The sequence below is a fragment of the Meles meles genome, chromosome 9 (assembly GCF_922984935.1).
Source record: "Meles meles chromosome 9, mMelMel3.1 paternal haplotype, whole genome shotgun sequence".
NCBI classification, from domain to species: Eukaryota; Metazoa; Chordata; class Mammalia; order Carnivora; family Mustelidae; genus Meles; species Meles meles.
Window position 1 is genome coordinate 40036770 of NC_060074.1, and position 19638 is coordinate 40056407.

Genomic DNA, 19638 nt, shown 5'->3' on the forward strand with positions numbered 1-19638 from the left:
CGTGATTATAATGACAGAGACTTTGGTGGAGACATTGCCAAAGAGGACTGACTTTCCCTACTTGCTCCGGCCTTCCTCTTTGCCACAGAATAAACGGTCCTGTGGGCAAATCCTCCTGGCAGCACCTCTTCTCTGTAGGTGGGACCCTCTGCCCCAAGCATCTAGGCAGTGCTGCGGTGGGAGAGAAGGTCAGACCTGCACACTGGGGGGCTGAGGCTGAGACAGGGATAGAAGTGCGCGCACTCCAGCTCTGGATAAAACTGCCAGAGGAGGGGCGCCTGGGTGGCTCACTGGGTTAAAGCATCTGCCTTCAACTCAGGTCATGATCCCAGGGTGTTGGGATCGAGCCCCACATCGGGCTCTCTGCTCCGCGGGGAGCCTGCTTCCCCCTCTCTGCCTGCTTCTCTGCCTACTTGTGATCTCTGTCAAATAAAATCTTAAACAAACAAACAAACAAAAAAAGGCCAGAGGAAGAAAAGAAAGGCCCAAGGCAGGCACTTGGGGAAAGGCCCCATTTCCATCCCCACCACCACCACCACCACCCCACCCTCCCCGCAAGAGGGAAGCAGTGGCTGAGACACCCCCGCCTCCCGGAAGTCTGTGGGCAGGAGTGCTCCAGCCCATTACGGGCACGCGGCCCGGTGCAGGCTGCAAATGAACAAAGGGAGCACTACTGGGGAGGAGCAAGGTGGTGGGTGAGGAGGAAAAAGAATGAGCAGTCATCAGAATAACGGGGTGGCCTTTGGGAGGGAACTCTCTGGCGTTGAGAACTGAAGCACAGACAAAGTTATTAATTCACCCCCAAAAGGGGCGTAAGGCACCTTCTTACTCCTCTCATCCAGGTGCTGGGCTTAACACCTGACAACCACTCTCCTGCTCCAGGATGAACAACCATCTTTTGGAGACAGGGATATTGTGCTGTGGGGAGAACAGCCAAGTAAGCCGAGGTTCTGGGGAAAGAGACATTCAGACATCTGAGCCCAGCTTAGCTAAGGGAAGGGCACCGACAGGTCCTGGCAGAGAGCAGGAGGGACACTGTGGCCCTGCACTGAAGGACTTGTTCCCCCAGCTGCCCCGAGCACGGTCCGAGGACGGCCTTCTGTGCAGTGGGGCAGGAACCTACAAATTCAATCTGTAGAAAAAGTTCAAAGATCTTTTTTTTTTTTTTTTTAAGATTTTATTTATTTGACAGACAAAGATCACAAGTAGGCAGAGAGGCAGGCAGAGAGAGGAGGAAGCAGGCTTCCCGCGGAGCAGAGAGCCCGACTCGGGGCTCGATCCCCCGACTCCAGGACCATGACCCAAGCCAAAGGCAGAGGCCCCAACCCACTGAGCCACCCAGGCGCCCCTCAAAGATCTTTTTAAAGAGAAGTTTAGTGGTAAGAAAACGCAGAAATTTGGCCATCTTGAGAATGGTTTCAAAAAAATGGTGGGGGAGGCTGAATCTTTGTCAGTGTTTTTACTTGTTTTGTAAGGCCAATGTTACTGTTTAGTCTATAGCCATTTGGCTAATTGGTTAAAGTCACCATGTGATTGTGGTCAAGTTTATAGGTTGGGTGAGGCACAGGTTCTACCCAGGAAAGAGTGTCTCCAAGAGAAAGTGACCACAGATAAGGGGAGTCCCCCCCCCAGAGGGATGTAACAAAGTGTGAAAGTATACGAAGGTCTTAAGTACACATTTACATATTTAAACGAAAGACTGGATCCTCTCTGGACTACAACCAAGCCCCGTTTTGGAGACCGCCCGATCTTGAGCTTCCAGTCCCTAAGAGTGGAAAGTGCGCCCTCTGCTGGAGAGAAGGCAGCGCTGGCCTGTGGCTGGAGGGCACAAGGCCAAAGCCCAGACTTAAGGATATTTGTTTGGGGATTTGAGACACACTCACACTCGTGAGAGAAATGGGGGTTAAAAGAAAACTCTCTTTTTTAAAGATTTTATTTATTTGTTTATTTATTTATTTATTTGACACAGAGAGAGAGAGCAAGAGAGGGAACACAAGTAGGGGGAGTGGGAGAAGGAGAAGAAGGCTTCCCGCCCAGCAGGGAGCAGCGGAGGTGGGGGGGGGGGGGGTTGCTGGCTGAATCCCAGGATCCTGGGATCATGACCTGAGCTAAAGGCAGACTTATCTTAAAGGCTGAAGCACCCAGGCGCCCCAAAAGAAATTGCTGGTGTTAGCACAAACCCTACAGGTTAAGGGCTCAGTCCCACCAGATTGCCCTGCTTCAGGTCCCTAGGTACCCTTTCTTCTGTCTGATGTGGCTACAAATCAGGGATTCCCACAATTCTCTCCTCGGGCTGGATAACTGTTTACAAGAACTCACAGAAGTCAGGAAAACACTATCACTCATTTATTATAAGCGATATTATAGACGATACAAATGAACAAGCAGATAAAGAGGTACATAGGGCAAGCTTCCAGAAGGGTCTCCAGCACAGGAGTTTCTGTCTCCCAGGAGTTGGAGTGTGCCGCCCTCCTGACACATGGATGCTTTCTCCAACCCAGAAACTCTTCAAACTCTCGTTTAGTGTTTTTATGGAAGTTCCATTATATAGGCCTGACTGATTAAATCACTGGTTATTAAGCCAATCTTCAGCTCATCTCCTCTCCCCAGAGATGAATAGGGGGTGCTGAAAGTTTCAACTTTCTAATCCCAGGGTTGGCTCCCTGGAGTCAGTTACATAAATTCAGGTATCTTTGAAAGGGACATTATGAATAACAAAAGATGCTGCTCTAACCCCTCTCACCACTCAAGAAATTCCAAGTGTTTTTGAAGTTCTGTGCCAGGAAGAGGGCTGGAGTGAGGCAGAGACCAAACATGTATTTCTTATTACATCACAGGTTCAGAATAAACACTAAGATACCACCAATAAAGCTGACTTGGGCTAGAAATGTGTTCCTAGGAAGTTCTTAGGATCAGGGTTAGGAGGGCACCTGGGCAGCTCAGTCAGTGAACACTCTACCTTCTGCTCAGGTCATGATCTCAGAGTCCTGGGATAAAGCCCGGATCAGGCTGTCTGCTCAGTGGGGAGTCTGCTTCTCCCTCTCCCTCTCCCTCTGCCCCTCCATGCCCCCCCACCTACTCATATACACACTCTGTCACATAAATAAAATCTTAAAAAAAAAAAAAAAAAAAAGGAAAAAGGGCAGAAGGACAGAGAGGGATAGACCCTCCCACTGGAGTCACAGCCAGAGTCCAAAATCATGGCCACGTTTGTAGAACAGCGCTCCAAGACTCAGACCTCAGAAGGCCCAGAGTCCTCCAGAAAGTATCCCACCTTGGCAAAGGCCTTCAGGGGTGGGGCCTGGCTGAGGGGATCTCTAGAAGAGCAGTACCCCCTAAACTGGTGACTGGAAGCCATCTGCCGCCCCCCATGGAGTCCTCAAGTGGACCCTGAGGGACTAGATGAAAGTCTTACTCATTTCCAGACTCAGTTTCCTCATCTATAAATTAGGTCTCCCATTTGCCTCACAGGGATGCTATCACCGATAATGCAATTTTTTTTTAAAGATTTTATTTATTTGACAGAGAGAGAGATCACAAGTAGGCAGAGAGAGAGGGGGAAGCAGACTCCCTGCTGAACAGAGAGCCCGATGTGGGGCTCCATCCCAGGACCCTGGGATAATGACCTGAGCCAAAGGCTGAGGCTTAACCCACCAAGCCACCCAGGTGCCCCACCAATGCATATTTTTTAAAATAGCATTTAATGGTGGGCATGTGACAGAGGTCAGTTTTCTCCCTTCCTTGGGGTTTTCTGCATTGTCTCCGTATTGGTAAGGAGTCTTTTAAATTGGAAGTGACAGAAACCAGCCTGAAGCAGCTTCATGGGGGCCAGACCGATGGGCCCCCAGGATCAAGGACCATCCTCTGCCTCCCAGGGCAGCTCTGCCTCCTCTCCAGGCTTCTGTTCCTTGCAGGAACACAGCTCCTGAAGCTCCAGTCCCACAAGCTTGTACTTCCAAGACTAAGAGGAAAGATCTCTGTTTCCTGGATCCTGCCTGATAAATCCTAGGGGGAAGAGCTCTGGCTGGCCCAGCCTGGAACACATGTTGGAAAGGGCTTCCTCATCCAGAGTCCCTGGTACGTCCCGGAGCAGGTGGCTCTTTGGCACCCTGAGCTGTGTCCCTCCCAGAGAGGAGAAGGAGGCAATTAAGGAAGCCTGTCCCCTCTCGGCTTTCCTTTGTCCTCACTGCCAGTGGCACTGCTGTAAATCCCTTCCCCTGCAACTGAATGGGGACCTTCAGACAGAAAGCACCTTTCCCACCAATCTGTAAATGTTCCACCCACATTCAGAAGCTTCCTTTGACCATGTGCTTTGGAAAGATCTGAGGCATTCTTAAGTGCACTCCCTCTCACTCCATGAATTAAACAATATTCTTTGCCTCTCTGAATTTTAAATATTAACCAAGGAGGACATAGGATTCCCTTAAAACGCCTGGTTTTGCCTCTGACCACCTGCATTTTATTAGCACTTGTCAAAATAGTTTCTGGTGAGGAAAAACACCCCCCACAGATGGCCTCCACCACACTGAACCGTGAACAAGATAAGCAAGGTCCTCTAGCAAGAGGAAGTTCGGACCACAGATATGTAAATTGAGGCAGACCAGGGCAGGGCATGGTGGACGATTACTGCCGGCCACGGCATAGTGCTGGGCTTTGGGATTCAGCACGTAATGATCGGCTTTGGTAGGAAACAGCGATGGGAGGGAGCCAGCGCAGCCCCAGAACAAGGCCAAAGCCAGAAACTCGGCCAGGCGGCCAGGCGCTCGGCAGGCCCCTCCCTCCCCACGCCCCTCACCCAGGGGCGGCCGAGTCCGACTGCAGCCCGGGCAAGAGGTGAATTGCACGGCACAGACGCCAGGGGAAGGCACCGGAGTGGAGGAGCGAACCAGGGATGGGAGCGGAGTGGCGTGAGCGGGCCGGGTGTCTCCTCCTCCGAGGCAGGTGGCCAAGCGAGGCAGAGATTTCCTAGGCCACCCGAGGGGAGGGGCACGAAAACGCCCCCGCCCGGCCACCTGCTCCCCGTTGCCGGAGCAGGAGCCCAGGTTGGGGCCTGATGAGAAACGAGACTGGAACGGAAAACGGAGGCAGCCAGACGGGGGGACGGCAAACAAAGGCTTCGCTCTGGGACAGCAACGCCGGCTGCCGAAGGGTCGCACTCAGGCCGAGCGGGCCCGAGGCCTGGCAGCGCCGCTTCCTCATTGGGGCCGGCCCCCTTCCGCCGGGGCTGGGGGCTGGGGAGGAGGGATGGTGGTGGGGGGGAAGCACGGCTCCGGGGTGGGGCCGAGGGCGGGGCCCGGCGGGCGAGGGGCGGTGAGGACAGCGACCGCCCCGCCTCGCCGTGTCCCGGGCGACCGAGACCTCCGCGCCGGGGCGGGGGCCGCGCGAGGGGGAGTCTACGCCGGTTGCTATGCAACGGCCGGGTGACGTCAGGCGATTGAGTTTGGTTCCCAAGGTAACTGGCCGGGCAGCTGGGCCGGGAACTATTTGTGTCTGTCCCCAGAGGGGCTGCGGAGCCTCCGGGGTCTGGCGCAGCGGAGGAAATGCGCTGCTGGCCCTCGGGCAGGCGGGGGACAGAACACAGAGGCCCTTTCAGCTCTCAGAGGCCGGCGACCCAGGCGGGGCGGCGTCTGCGCCCTACGGGAGGACGCCCCTCCTCCGCTCCCTGCCGCCCCGAGTTTCTCCCCACGCCTGAGGGGGAGGCCCCTGGATCGGGCAGGCTTTGTCCTACTTCTCAACGCCCTCCTGGCTAAACTCTAGGAAGAAAGAGGCTTCTGTTTGTAGCGGCCCGGCCCTCCCTGCACACAGTAGGCGCTCAACACGGCATTCCCATGGGACCGTGGACATTCACAGCCCTCTCAGAGCTGCCAGACGCCTCCAGCACTAAGAACCCCGCGTCAGGTTTTGATCTCGAATGCCTCCGTACCCGTGTCCCCAGGGAGCTCATCAGCAGGTTAGCTTCTGGATTTGGGGGGACCACAATACAGAAATAAAATGAGAGGTCCCTGGTTCAGAAATGCCCGAGGGACAATGTAGGAAACGAGCCCCAGTCCTGCCCACTGAGGACGAACTGCAAGAGTGAAAGTGACACATCCGTGCGTAAACTGAGGCAGTTGGCATCAGTCACAGAGGAGAGAGGGTAAGGTTCAAATCTGGAGTGGAAGATAGTGAGAGACAAGACACAACAGGAGCAGAAAGACCATCAGGTGTGCAAAAACAAAGCAGTGACCTAAATCTGGGCCTGAGCTGGCATCAGGTTGCCTATGGGGCCCCGAGGGCTGCGGGAGGGGGTTGTAACTGGGTCTCAGGACTCAGGCGATGCAGTCTAGACAGGCCTCTCGGGCTCTTCCCTCCTAATGACACCTGTTGCAAGAGGATAACATCAAGCCTCCCAGTGTCTGTCTCCCTGGAGCCATCACCACCTCCCCCTGCAAAACGGGCCAGACCACGAAGGATCCAGGGACGTGACTATCTGGCCCCAGGTCTCCCAGAACTGGTATGCATTGACGTGGAGACCAGCTATTTGCCCGGGAGCCAGGCCATGCTATCTGTCCCACCCAAGGGAGGCATCTGTCCCATCCCTATAAACCTTCACATTTGTCAGCAGTCTTGACTGCTGACCAGGGGCTCTGAGGACCAGAGGCTTCTGGTATTTCTGAAGGAGTAACCACCGAGCTGTCTTTCCCCGGGCGGTGAATTTCCACAGCCTGATCCTCACTCGAGAAAAGCCTCCAGCACTAGTCCTCTCCTCTCCTCCGGGTGAAGCAGGCTCCGTGATCCCAGTTTTGCACACAAGACCTGTTCTAGGGTGCGCACAGGCTCACCTCCCATGCAGATTCCCCAGACTCTCCCAGAGGATTCCTTGGGAACGGGCCCTGGGCCTCAGAACCAGAGAAACAGCACACAATTTGTGGGGCCTAGGGCAAAATGAAAATGCAAGTTCTCTTGTTCAAAAACTATTAAAAATGGCAAGATGGGGTGGGGGCGCCTGGGTGCCTCTGTCATTAAGCGTCTGCCTTCAGCTCAGGTCATGATCCCAGGGTCCTGGCACTGAGCCCTGCATCGGGCTCCCTGCTTGGTGGGAAGCCTGCTTCTCCCTCTCCTGCTTGCGTTCCTTCTCTCGCTGTGTCTCTGTCAAATAAATAAATCCTTAAAAAAGAAAAAAGAAAAAAAAAAGAATGGCAAGATTGGGGGGGGGCATCTGGCTGGCTCAGTTGAAAGAGCATGTGACTCTTGATCTCCGGGTCATAAGTTTGAGCCCCATGTTGGGTGTAGATATTACTTAAAAATAAATAAACTTTAGGGGCACCTGGGTGGTTCTGTGGGTTGGGCCTCTGCCTTTGGCTCAGGACGTGGTCCCGGGGTCCTGGGATCGAGCCCCACGTTGGACTCTCTGCTCAGCAAGGAGCCTGCTTCCCCCTCTTTCTCTGCCTACCTCTGCCTACTTGTGATCTTTCTGTCAAATGAATAAATGAAATCTTTAAAAATAAATAAATTTTAAAAATAAATAAATAAACTTTTTTAAAAAAAGGCATGTCAAGATGGTGACAATAGAGCATTGAATAAGCACTGCGGCCCTGGGTGATGCATGGGTTGGACACTCACAAAACCTGCCCTGCCCAGCTGGCAAGTCCTAGACACCAAGCAAGGTGTCTTCTGACACAGAGTCCAATCTGTTCCCTTTGTCAGGGTTCATCTGTCGTCCTCTCCCCATGCTACAGCTGGCCACCTCTGGGGAGCACTTTCCTAACCACAAATTCAACACAAACTGAGCTGGGGGTCCTCAGGCCCATCAGATATCACATGGAGGGAATGTGTCCGGTGCTTTTCCATGAAAGGACCCAAATCGCAGAATACTTCCAGAAATGTTCATCTATGCAAATGCTGGATGTTTGGTTCTCTCTTTTCAGCTGAAGAACACCACTTGCTCTTGAAAAAATAGGTAAGGGGCATCTCTGTAAGATGCTGAAATGGCAAATGTAGCAGCTGACTGATGAGGGTTTGGCACGAATCAACACTCAAACAGTAAGAACAAAAGTCAAGGGTATGTGCACAGCCTCTCAAGGGCTATGTCATGCCCATGGTCTCAGTCCATTGGGTTCATCATCACCCTAAGATCAGGCCCTGCAAGGAGGACAATGGTGAAAGATCTCCCCTGCCTGGGAGCTCCCCAGGGGTCGGCTGGCCCTGAAGCCCTACTTCTCCCTCTTCCTGCTCCTGCCACCTTCTCGACCCTTCCACAGATGTGATCCCAGGAGACCTCCCTGATAAACTTCCTGTACACTAAGTCTATGAAGTCTCTCACCCTTTGGGGTTACCCAGGGACCCCTTTCACCTCTTTAAGTGCCCTACAACCGTTGTTATTTCATTCATTCAACAGATCTGTACTGAAGACCTACCTACTATGCACAAGATGCTGTTCTCGGTCCTGGTGGTAACACAGAACAAGGCAGGCAAACACCTCAATCTTCATGGGGTTGACACAAAGCCGCCAAAATATAATGCAGTAACATCTAACTTAGAAGTTCTATTAAAAAACAACAGAATGATGAGATAGGGAAAATATGATCTGAGCTGGAGGCGGCTACTTTGGGTTAGATTTCCTCTGGGTCAAGGAAGGTCTCTCAAAGGAGACAATAAGAGGCCAGTTTGAAGGACAATCATCAACCAGGCAAATTCAAAGGCTCTCGGGTAGGAAGTTGGGATGTTGTGTTTGCAGGAACAAATGGTGAGTCTAGAATAAAGCGAGCTGAGGTCAGAGACAAAGCCAGATGATGGCAGGGCCTAGAAGAAGAATCCGGAAGAATTCAGCTTTTATTCTGAGTGAGGTGGGAGCCACTGGGCAGTTTTGAGCAGGGCAATAACCTGATTAAATCCTCACTCCAGCTGCTGGGCAGAGACAGGACTCACCACATGTTTCACCTGCTGTTTGTTTGGCATGTTTGCTCTTTGGCCTGACTGTTACTGATTGGTATTTTTGCAATAGCCTCTCTGCTCCTTGAGGTTGGGGGCCAGTCCTGGGACTTGTTTTGAACCCTGCACCGCCTTGCACTGAGTAGGTGCTCAGTAAGTATTTACAGGCCAACCAGCTGACCCTTCTGTGTCCACAGTGATCTTCTGGAGCCTTGCTTCTAGGATCAGCATCAGCACCACCAGGGAGCTTAGATGAAAGTTAGAAATCCAGGCCCCACCCAGGCCTCTTGAATCAGCATACGCAGTTTAGTAAGATCCTCCAGAAATTCAGATGCATGATGAAGTTTGAGAAGCACTTCTAGAGAGTATAGAATAAATGGGGAGCCAGACAAGGAGGTGGGGAAGGTGAGAGGTGAACTGGAAGGTGAACCCAGGTGCACACAGTGGGCTCACCTGGGGGAGTCTCCCTTAAAAGTTGCAACCACCCTGAGTCACTGAGTCTGAGAGGAGCTCAGACCAGTCATAAAGCCAATATTTATTTGGTGCTTTCTACGTGTCAGACACTGGTTTCTCGATCTTTAAACCCCTGAACTAAGCCAGTCCTCAGGACTGCCCTCCAAAGCGGTACTAGTATAACCAACATGCCCATACTGCAGATGAAGAAACCGAGGCCCTGGGAGGTTGAGGTTATTCCAGAATCTTCAGCAGGTACACACACCTTTGGCCGCTCCGGGCAGTTAGAGTAGGGCCTGTTCTGATTGGTCGCTGCCTGCCCTACTGATTATTCAATGTTTTGAACGTTGCCCTGGTTACAGAGCTGGATGAAGAGGCAGGATCCAAATCTGTCCCCCACACTGGAGCCACACTCCCAACCATGATCCTCTATCCAACGAGCGCCATCACCACCCAGAAACAGCACACCTCAGGGACAAGTAATGTGCGTCAAAGTGTTTTGCAAGCTATAAAACCCAGTATGAAGGCTAAGTGCATAGATTCCTCCGGGGCAGAAGTGAGAGAAGCCTGTTAAAGCTGCGAAAGCTGGGCTGCCGGAGGACAGGGGAGAGACAGCTGTCGGGGAGCAGTATTTTCTCTGCTTGCTCCAGGGGGAAACTGAATCAGAAGGAAAGGCTTCTCCGAATGGAGCCCCCACGATCAGCCCTGGGGAGGCTCTAACGTGCACTAATCACGTTAGCCTGGGCGTGTCTCAAGGACTAACGGGACCCTCCTGGTATCGACCACTAGAGGGCGCTGCTCCCCAGCCTTCGCCCCACCGGACGCCACCTGCTCCCAAGAAACTGGGACTTGGAAGAAGTCCTCGTGAGCAAGCACCAGGGACCTTGAGAAGTGGAAAAGGAGGGAAGGCAAGATGGAAGGGGGACTTAGATACCCTTTTAATCCCAGAACACTCTGGTGCAGGAGTTCTTATTCCCATTTTACAGATGAGGAATCTGAGGGCCAAAGATGTTGGACAAGATCCCCCAAACCAGGAAGCTAGGGAGAGGCACAGCTGGGTCATCTGATTCCAACCTCAGTTCCCAAGGGGACCACAAGTAGATGTCAGCTCATCTGACCCTGTCATGTCACTGGTGTCCCTGCTTCTGTAGATCCCGTGTTCTGAATGCAAGCCAGAACCTCGACATTTGCTGTATTTCCCTGCTGTGTTCCAGCAACAGTTCCAACAGCCAACCCTCATTTAAAAAAAAAAAAAAAAAAAGGCGCCTTCTTGAAACTTTTAAAGTCATGGTCTTCTGCTTCATTGCCCTCTGGCCTTCAGGGACCCCCACCTGCCACCCTAACACAGCAGCCTCCATTCTGGCAGATTCTGGGGTCTCCTCTGATCCTAGCCTCAAATTCTACATCCCTTCCTCATCCTAGGGACCCCAAAGGTTTAGGCTTTGCCCCCTGCCACCCCATGTCAGGGAGCAACGTAAATAAAGTGTCATTTAAAACAAGAAGAGCCTGTGGCTGGGGCCCAAGACTTTTCTCGGCTCCCACCAACTCCTTTTATGGCTTCTGGGTCCAGTTCCTTCTTCATAACAAGTCAGAGCTGGAAAAGGCCTCAGGAATCAGTAGATCCAACTTGAGCCAACACTTTCCTTTTCTACATTAAACCCACCCCCACCCACCCCCACCCCCCCGCCGTTCTGCCTCCCAGTCCACAGCCAGGTTCACAGGACTAGCTGGGCCAGGGCAGGAAGCATCCCGCACCGGAGGGAAACTCCAGAAGGAACCTGGGCACGCGGTCGCCCCAGGTGGCCCAGTCGCCGCACCTGCGATACGGAATGGGGGTGGGGGCCCAACCGCCTCTTCTACTAAGGCCCCGCCCCCGGCTTCTGAAACTAAACCCCGGGACCTCCCTAACGAACATTTCGCCCCCTCTCGGTCAGACCCTTTCTTTCCCTCGGCCCTGGGAGGTATGGGCAGCTCCCCTGTCTGTGCGCGCGTGCGTGTAAATGACCCCGCGTGTGCGCCTCGGAACACGCGTCCGGGCCAATGCGCGGGTCTGTGTGCGCCCCCTACGGTCTAGCCACCCCCGGCTACCACGGCGGCCAAGTGGCCGTGTGCAGTGCTGCGTATGCCAGGCGAGTACCAGTCCGGGCCACCCTTCCCTCGCCTCGCGGCCGAAAGCACCCCGACCGTGGGGGCTGCTGGTTCTCTGGCCCCAGGCACAGGCCTCCCTTCCCGATCCAGCATTTTCTGTTTTCCCGGGCCTCCCCACCTCCCTACCTCCCCCCTATTTCTCCCCCCCACTCCTCCCCCAAGGAGCGCCCCGGGGCGGCGGCTGGGAGCAGCCCCGCCCGGACCGACCGGCAAAGGCGTCAGGGCTGCGGGGCGCGCGCCACCTCTTCCCTGCCGCCCCCGCCCCGGCGCCCCGTTGGGTTTTTCCATGACTGCATCCGGCCGCGGGGCCGCCTTTGTTCCCGCCGTCCTTGCGAGCTGGCCCGCCTCTCCCATGCGCGCCGGGGTTTTTCCAGGGCTCAACTGGAGCATGGCGGAGGCGCGTTCTGCAAGCGGGTCGGGCGGCGCCCCCGCCAGGCCCCCAGTGATCCCCAGCGGGAAGCCGAGCCCTCTCCGGACGTAATGCTCCGTCCCTCCTGTCCCCAAAGCCAAGGCCTGCGGCCCCTGTCCGCAACTGTGTCCACCTGTGCGCAAAGCTGACGCCCCGGCCCGCGCGCCTCAGCTCTTAGGGAAGTGTTTTTGGCGTCCCGTGTCCGTTCCCGCTGCTCGCTGTGCGGCGGAGGTCGGGTGGGTGTGGTGTTCGCGGAGCCAGAGGTGCCCTCCGGCTGGTAGAGGGGCCTCACATTTCTCCCAAGAGCTGGGGGCCGCAGTCGGGGCGCTAGGAGGCCTGACCTGGCCGACCCCACTGTAGAGGGCAACCCAGGCGAGCACCGGGCCGGGCAGAACTAGGAGACACCGACTGCCCACCGCGTGCAGGCGGTCCCCACCCCCAGGGGAACCTGGCACACTGTCAGCCGCAAGCGCCAGAGCTCAAGGGACCCTCTGGGCCGTGAACCTTCTCCCCAACATCAGGAAGGAAGGGGAGCTAGGCGGAAAAGGGGGTTCTAGGGAGTGAGAGCAGGCTTGGGGTCCTCACAGGCCGCATGGGCACTGTAGGCCTGCAGCCCCGTTCTGTCCACACTGCCGGATCCAGTTAACCCCCGCGGAGTTCTGTTCAGTCTGGTCTCTGTGGAACAGTGCCGTTGTGCCCCCGGGGAGCCTCTCAGCTGTCACTCGGCCATGTTGGCGGGAAAAGTGGAGGAAACGCCGTGTTTGCTTCTGAGGGAGGCTTGCTAAGCCCTACCGCAGAAAGCAGACTCGCAGGGTGGCCTCCAGCCCAGGCTACGGGGGGGGGGGGGGGGGGGGGGGTCTGGGCAGAGGAAGGGGTTCTGGATTACGCGGGTGTCTGGCTGTGGGGGATGTTTGGAGTCCCTGGCTGGCCCCTCCCCACAGCCCGACGGGAGGCGGCCCCACGTGGCTAAAGATCAAGAGGTAGGGGTGGGAGGAGGATGAAGGATTTCCAACATCCAGATCCAGGGAGGCCCAGAGCTCGCTCTCTATGGGGGTAGGAGGCAGTGTGGGCTCCTTTCCTCCTTCCCTGGTGCCTTATCTTACTTTCTAAGCAGCAGGGGGGGAGTGTGACTACCCTGAAAGGGTGGCTGGAAGTGGCATAGGATCCAGTTCCCCCAACAGTGGCATTCTGGCTTCTCCTTTCTGCTCACCACACCCTGCAAAGGGTGCAAGTTGTGTTCAAGGTCTTAGGCAATAGGAGTGGTTCAAATAGCAAACCACGGTTCTTACCAGTCCTACCTGGCGGGGGTTGGCACTGGGGACAGCAGGTTAGAAAGAGAATCTGTTCGCACCAGCACCCTGCTGTGCGTTTGTCCTCAGTCCTCTTGTCTACCACTTGCCCTGCATTCTCCCTGCTCTTGACCAGGCTGAGAATCTTAATCCCAGGCCTCAACCATTATTCCTCAATTCTCGCATATATAAAATGGGGCTACTAACAGTGTCTGTTTCCCAGCGGGGTGATATGGGCTAAATGAATTTATATGGGTTTAATATATGTAAAGAGTCTGGCTCAGCAAATACTAAACAAATATTGGCTATCATTATTGAATGTTAGGCGACTTGTCTAAGGTCCTACAGTAAGTGGCTAAATTCGATTACAGCCCACGCCACCTGGTTTCAGAGCTGTGCTCTTAAGCTGTGCCAGTCCAGCTTTGCACTAACAGAATTGGGAAATAGTACCCACGTACATAGCTCACCCTCAGAGTAGGGGAAAATCACAGGTGTTGGGGCGTAGGAGACATTTTTCTAGGGAAGGGCCCACATTCATAATAGTGATGTCTGACCTAGTTCCCACTTTGTGGCTGTTACAATTGGTATATGGCTTTTTTAAATTACATAGGTTAATCGAGAAATTTATGACAAGCCAATAATTACCTTGATGGTAGAAAACTCCAGGTTGTTCCAGCGAATCCTAGGACATTTCATTTCAGATTTATTGACTTGTTTTTTTGCCCAGCCTTGTGGCAGATGCTGTGGGGGCAGGGAAAGCATTCTTGGGAGGCAAAGAACTCACTTCACTGCCTTCCTGCGGAGACAGTCTATGTCTGTGTAATGGTGTATCTTTAAATGCCCACAGGACTAGTTTAATTAACTTGCTGTTAATATCTGATGAGGACCTTGGCAGGCTGACCAAGGTGGTCCCATGATCCTTCCCCCTGGTCTTCCTGCCTCTCTAAACCCCGCCCACCAAATGAGGGTGGGGCTTGTTCTGACCAGTGGAATAGGGCAAAGGTGATCTGTGGCAATGGTCAGGTGCATCTGATTACATTACATGAGGTTGCAGTGACCAGCTCCCTGATCGTGCTCCGCTTATAGAGAGGGCACGATCCTGGGATACCAGCTGACACAGGGGAGAAACTGAGACCTCTGCCCCACAGCCTGCAAGGAACTGACCCCTGCTGTCGACCACCCAACCTTGAACCAGATCCTGCCCCAGTCAGGCCTCAGACCTAAGTCCGGCAGAAGACCCAGTTAAGCCTTGCCAGGACTTGCAGGAGAAACCATGAGCTATTATGTGTGTCCTGTACTGAGATGCTACATTCATGGTTGCGTTGTTAATACAACAGCAGAGCACTGATGCAGGATCTGTTAGGGGAAAAGTCCTGCATGGGACTATGAGGGGACTCAGCACTTCAGGAGCTCCCAGGCAGCCAAGGTGAGAAAGGAAACACGGCGTGGTTTCACTCTTTGACAAAAGGAAAGTCTTGTTTCTGAAGAGGTCACTTGGCTCCTGAGTCGAAGAATCTGTCACATGGACTCCAGAGTCTGTGAATAGCGTGCAGAGTTCACAGGCCTGGACATATCTGCAGTTCAAGATCCACCCCCCTCCACCCCTCCCTTGTCCTGCCTCCCTGCCTGCCTGGCCTCTTGCCACATCACTGCCCTCTTCCTGGACTGCTCTTCTGCCTGCTCTGCTCACTGACGTCTCCATTTCAAGGACCAGCTTTACCTGCAGCCTCTTCTATAAAGCTTTCTTTAATTCCCTGGCAGAATGAACCACTTCCTTTTGATTTCCCAAAAGTTTGTTAGCAAAAGTATATCATAGTATTTGTTTCGGATTTTTTTTTTACTGAGCACCTACTAAATGCTAGGCCTCCTGTGAGGTGCAAGAGATACTGTCCCAAATAGAGCACAGAGCTATCCTTGGGCCTAAGGCCTGGTGGTGACTATACTAGTCACAGGCCCATCATCCCCTGCAGGTACGCTACCCCACCACCACCGCCGCCCACATCCTTGGCACTAGCAAACACTCGCTTAAGGGAATGACTGAGGCTTTGCAGGCTTTCCTCTGGTATCTCATGAGGGTTTTCTGGCCTCGTGACAGACTTTTTGGAGGGGGTGAGTCAATGGTCAGATATGTTCCCGAGTAGCCGAATCAGCTGGCTACTGTGATTTAGTGATGTCCATGGGAACTCCACCTTCAAAGTGTCGACGGCAAACATCAGCAGAGGCGGACTTAGTTTACCTGTAATTGATATGGATCATTAATAGATTCAGTAGCATTTTAAGGTTGTTCAAGACCCCACAGTATGGGGAGATAGGGATCTCCTGGGCTGTATGCCTCTAATTTATCTAAAAATTGAAGGACTTTAGCAGCACGTTAAAAAGAAAGGGGGCCAAGGCATGGCCTTATTTGTCCTTGTTGCCTGGCAGGGCTGCTGCGTTTTTATAAAATGGGATTTGCAATTCCTTTGTAACTCGAGGCTAACTCGAGGCATCCCCTAACTGACATGACTTCAGGTGGAGTTTGGAAATGTCTGACGGTCCTGGGGGGCACAGACTGTGGCCTTTGACTGTTGCCAGGGAAGCAGCCCACTCCTTCCTCTCACTGTGCCCCCTCCCCCAGCTTCCTGACCATCCTAGGCAAATGTTCGGTCCTTTGTTTTCCGTTTCCTGGAGTCTCCTTCCCTAAGCATCCGGACCCAATGGGAGGGATGGGGTTGTACCCCCAAGGTTCCCCCATCAGTGGGGTCCTAGCAGCCCATCCTGGGGCTGCCCTCAGATCCTGCATCTTGCTGTATAGATCTGATGGGTTTCTCTGGCTGTGGCCCATCTTGCACCTGCGGCCTCCATGATCTCCACCTAGAATTTCCAAGCCACTCCCCCAAATCCTCCAATGGAAACTACTACCCACCCCTGGCACAGACCAGGGCTTCTAGGGGTCCTTTTGTGGAATATGATGAGCTTCACGGAATCCAACCAGAGTCCTGCTTCATTCCCTGAAACTTGTTTACTGTGCACTGCTGCGTCTCCAGGGGGTGGTGGTGAGCCTTCTCGCCAGCGATAAGGAACCAGCCTCTTAATTTGTTTCCTTGCTGCCCCAGTTTGCCCTCCATCCCTCCTGGGCAGAGCAGATGTCCCTTTTTAACTTCAGCTGGGGGGGGGGGGAAGCTCTCAGGAATGGCCTAAAAAGCTGCCCCCAGCCCCATAATCTGAAAGACCCTCCAGGGAAAGGTGCCCCTTCTAGCCTGTCTCCTCCCGCAGCCTCCCTACAGCTGGACCATTCTTAGAGTCCTGTCTTCATGCCCATTTTCCATTTCATCCTTGGAGTTTGGTGACCCGAGTTTTGGCCTGACGTCTTGACTGAGGGCCTGGCATGCTTTGACTCCCCTCTCAGACTCGGCAGGTAGTTTTAGGACTGCCTGCTGCTGTACTTGGTGTATGCCCAGCTCCAAACCCCACTCCCAGGACGTCACTCCACTGAGGCCACAATGAAGACATCTCTCCAGGCTCTGATCTCTTCCTCAATCAGACAGTTCTGCCCCAGGCAGTTTCCAGCAGATGGTGTGGGATTAATAAACACAGCAGGAAGTCTTTGTTCTTAAAAATCTCTTTTAAGGGGCACCTGGGTGGCTCAGTCATTGGGCGTCTGCCTTGGGCTCAGGTCATGATCCCAGGGTGCTGGGATCAAGCCCCACGTCGGGCTCCCTGCTTGGCGGGAGCCTGCTTCTCCCTCTCCCACTGCCCCCTGCTTCTGTTCCCTCTCTCACTGTGTCTCTCTCTGTCAAATAAATAATAAATTTTAAAAATCTTTTAAAAAAAAATCTCTTTTAAAAAAATATATAGTGGGGGCACCTGGGTGGCTCAGTGGGTTAAAGCCTCTGCCTTTAGCTCAGGTCATGATCCCAGGGTCCTGGGATTGAGTCCCACATTGGGCTCTCTGCTCAGTGGGGAACCTGCTTCCTCCTCTCTCTCTGCCTGCCTCTCTGCCTACTTGTGATCTCTGTCAAATAAATAAAATCTTTAAAAATTAAAATAAAATAAAATAAAAATATATATATTTATGCACATAACAAAAAATTCAAAAAGCCCTCCCCCCCCCCCCCAAAAAAACACCTCTCCAATACCCGTGTTCTTCAGTTCCATTCTGTACAGGTAACTATTTTTGGTGTTTCTTGTTTTTCCAGACATTTCTAAGCCCTCACCCCACCTCACCTTCCATCTCCACATGGAACAAAAAGCCATGATTTGGAGTGTTTGCCAATTTTCAGGGTGCCAATACTCCCACCGTGGCTGATATGAAGTTGCCAATATGATGTCCGTGAATGTGGGGAGTTAAGAAATAGGCAGGATCAGCTAGACAGGAGAGCCGGCTCTGGCTCTCCATGGTAAAATTACATGTACATCATTAAACACACAGCCAGACACACACAAATGGAATCATAGGACACCTACACATTCCTTCTTACATTGTACTGAACCAGCTTCCAGGGAAGACAAAGCCAAGTATGGCACGCAGCCCCATGGAATGGAGGTATCAAGCATCTGTCCCTCAGAGAAGACAAAAGATGGCGAGAGTCTGTCACTGAGAAGCATGAGGCAGAAAACGATGAAGGGACATCAGGTAAACCACAGGGGTAAGAGATTTTAAGAGCCTACTTAGTGAGATGTCATTTTTCAAGAATAAAAACTTCTGTTTGATAAATCTTGAAGAAACAATGTCTTCATTTCTAATCAAATACTTAGTTAAGGGGCGCCTGGGTGGCTCAGTGGGTTAAAGCCTCTGCCTTTGGCTCAGGTCATGATCTCAGGGTCCTGGGATCGAGCCCCACATCTGGCTCTCTGCTCAGCAGGGAGCCTGCTTCCCCCCCTCTCTCTGCCTGCCTCTCTGCCTACTTGTAACTTCTGTCTGTCAAATGAATAAATAAAATCTTTAAAAAATAAAATAAAATAAAAATAAAAATACTTAGTTAAATGAACCCTTCATTCAGGGACAGGATTTAATTTAAACTGCTCTGCCAGGACAAAAAAAAAAAAAATAGAAGAAGAAGAAGAAGACAACAGAAAGTGTTTCACCTAGCTCCTTTAAAATCTTCAGATGGTTGATCAGACTTCCCAGCTAAAGAGAAATGAGGAATCTAAAAACCTGGAGAGGAGCCAAATGAGCGGAGTCCCAGGCAGGCGTGTGACCTTGAGCTTCCTCAGAGCTCTTCAGAAGCTGTGGACAGCCCAGCCCTGACATCCGCCAAATGACTCACTTTGGTGGCTGCCCATGACTCCCTCTGAGCGCCATTAGGAAAAATTTGTTTTTTTTGAAATGAGCGCTTGAGAAGGGATTTCAACTCCCTGGGCTTCTGGGTGAATTCCTCGGTAGCTGGCTTGTCAGGCATTTTGAGCTTCCAGCAGTCTTTTGTCAGATAGACAATAATTGAGGCTGGTGTCCACCTGGGCTCCGTTGGTCTGGGTTATTCTCCAGAAAGCTGCTTCTCATAGACAGTTGAAATGGAGTTTCGTATACCCTTCAGATAATGAAAGGTAACCTTCGGGACCCAAAGGGGCCTCATGCCATGCTGGCCTCTGTGAGGGCCACTTCCTAAATCCCAGGAATAGAGAAGGGGACCTATGTTGATCATTAGAACCACAAACCGTTAGTTTACGCAAAAGAAATAGCTTCCAGGGGCGCCTGGGTGGCTCAGTGGGTTAAGCCTCTGCCTTCCGCTCAGGTCATGATCCCAGGGTCCTGGAATCGAGCCCCGCATCGGGCTCTCTGCTCAGCGGGGAGCCTGCTTCCTCTTCTCTCTCTGCCTGCCTCTCTGCCTACTTGTGATCTCTGTCTATCAAATAAATAAAATCTTAAAAAAAAAAAAACAAATAGCTTCCAAAGTATCCGTATTATACCTAGAACTGAGTGCGGGATTCGTTCCAAATGCTAAGACGTACAAATGTGTACGGATACCCCAGCCAGTGTTGGGCAGCAGGATGTTAGGGATGACCCCCCCCGCCAGCCAGCAACACTTGGGGTTTCCTTGGAAGCATGTGGCTGATCCCCTTTGGGAAGCAATCCTTCAGGCCCCATCCTTTCCAGGGAGTATCTCAGGCAAAGCCATTGCTAATGGGATCATGGGAATCTGTAAGTGGCTCCGGAGAGCTAAGAGGAATAGACAAAGTCCATCAGGCTGGAACCAGATGGTGGAGAACTGTCCTCGGCTTACCGTCCATCCATGAGGACAAGGCCATCTCACTTCGTTTAGGGACCAGGAGGAGGAAAGGGCCAGACAACTCAGAGATGGCTTCCCTGTGTTGAGGGTGCTCAAGATGGCGAGCCCACCACTTAAATTGGATCAGAGGCGGTCGGGAGAGGGTTGTAAAAACTTAGAACCCAAGATCTGGTGTCTAAAAGCCATAGGCTGCTAAAGAAAAGAGGTTTGCTGTGGGAAG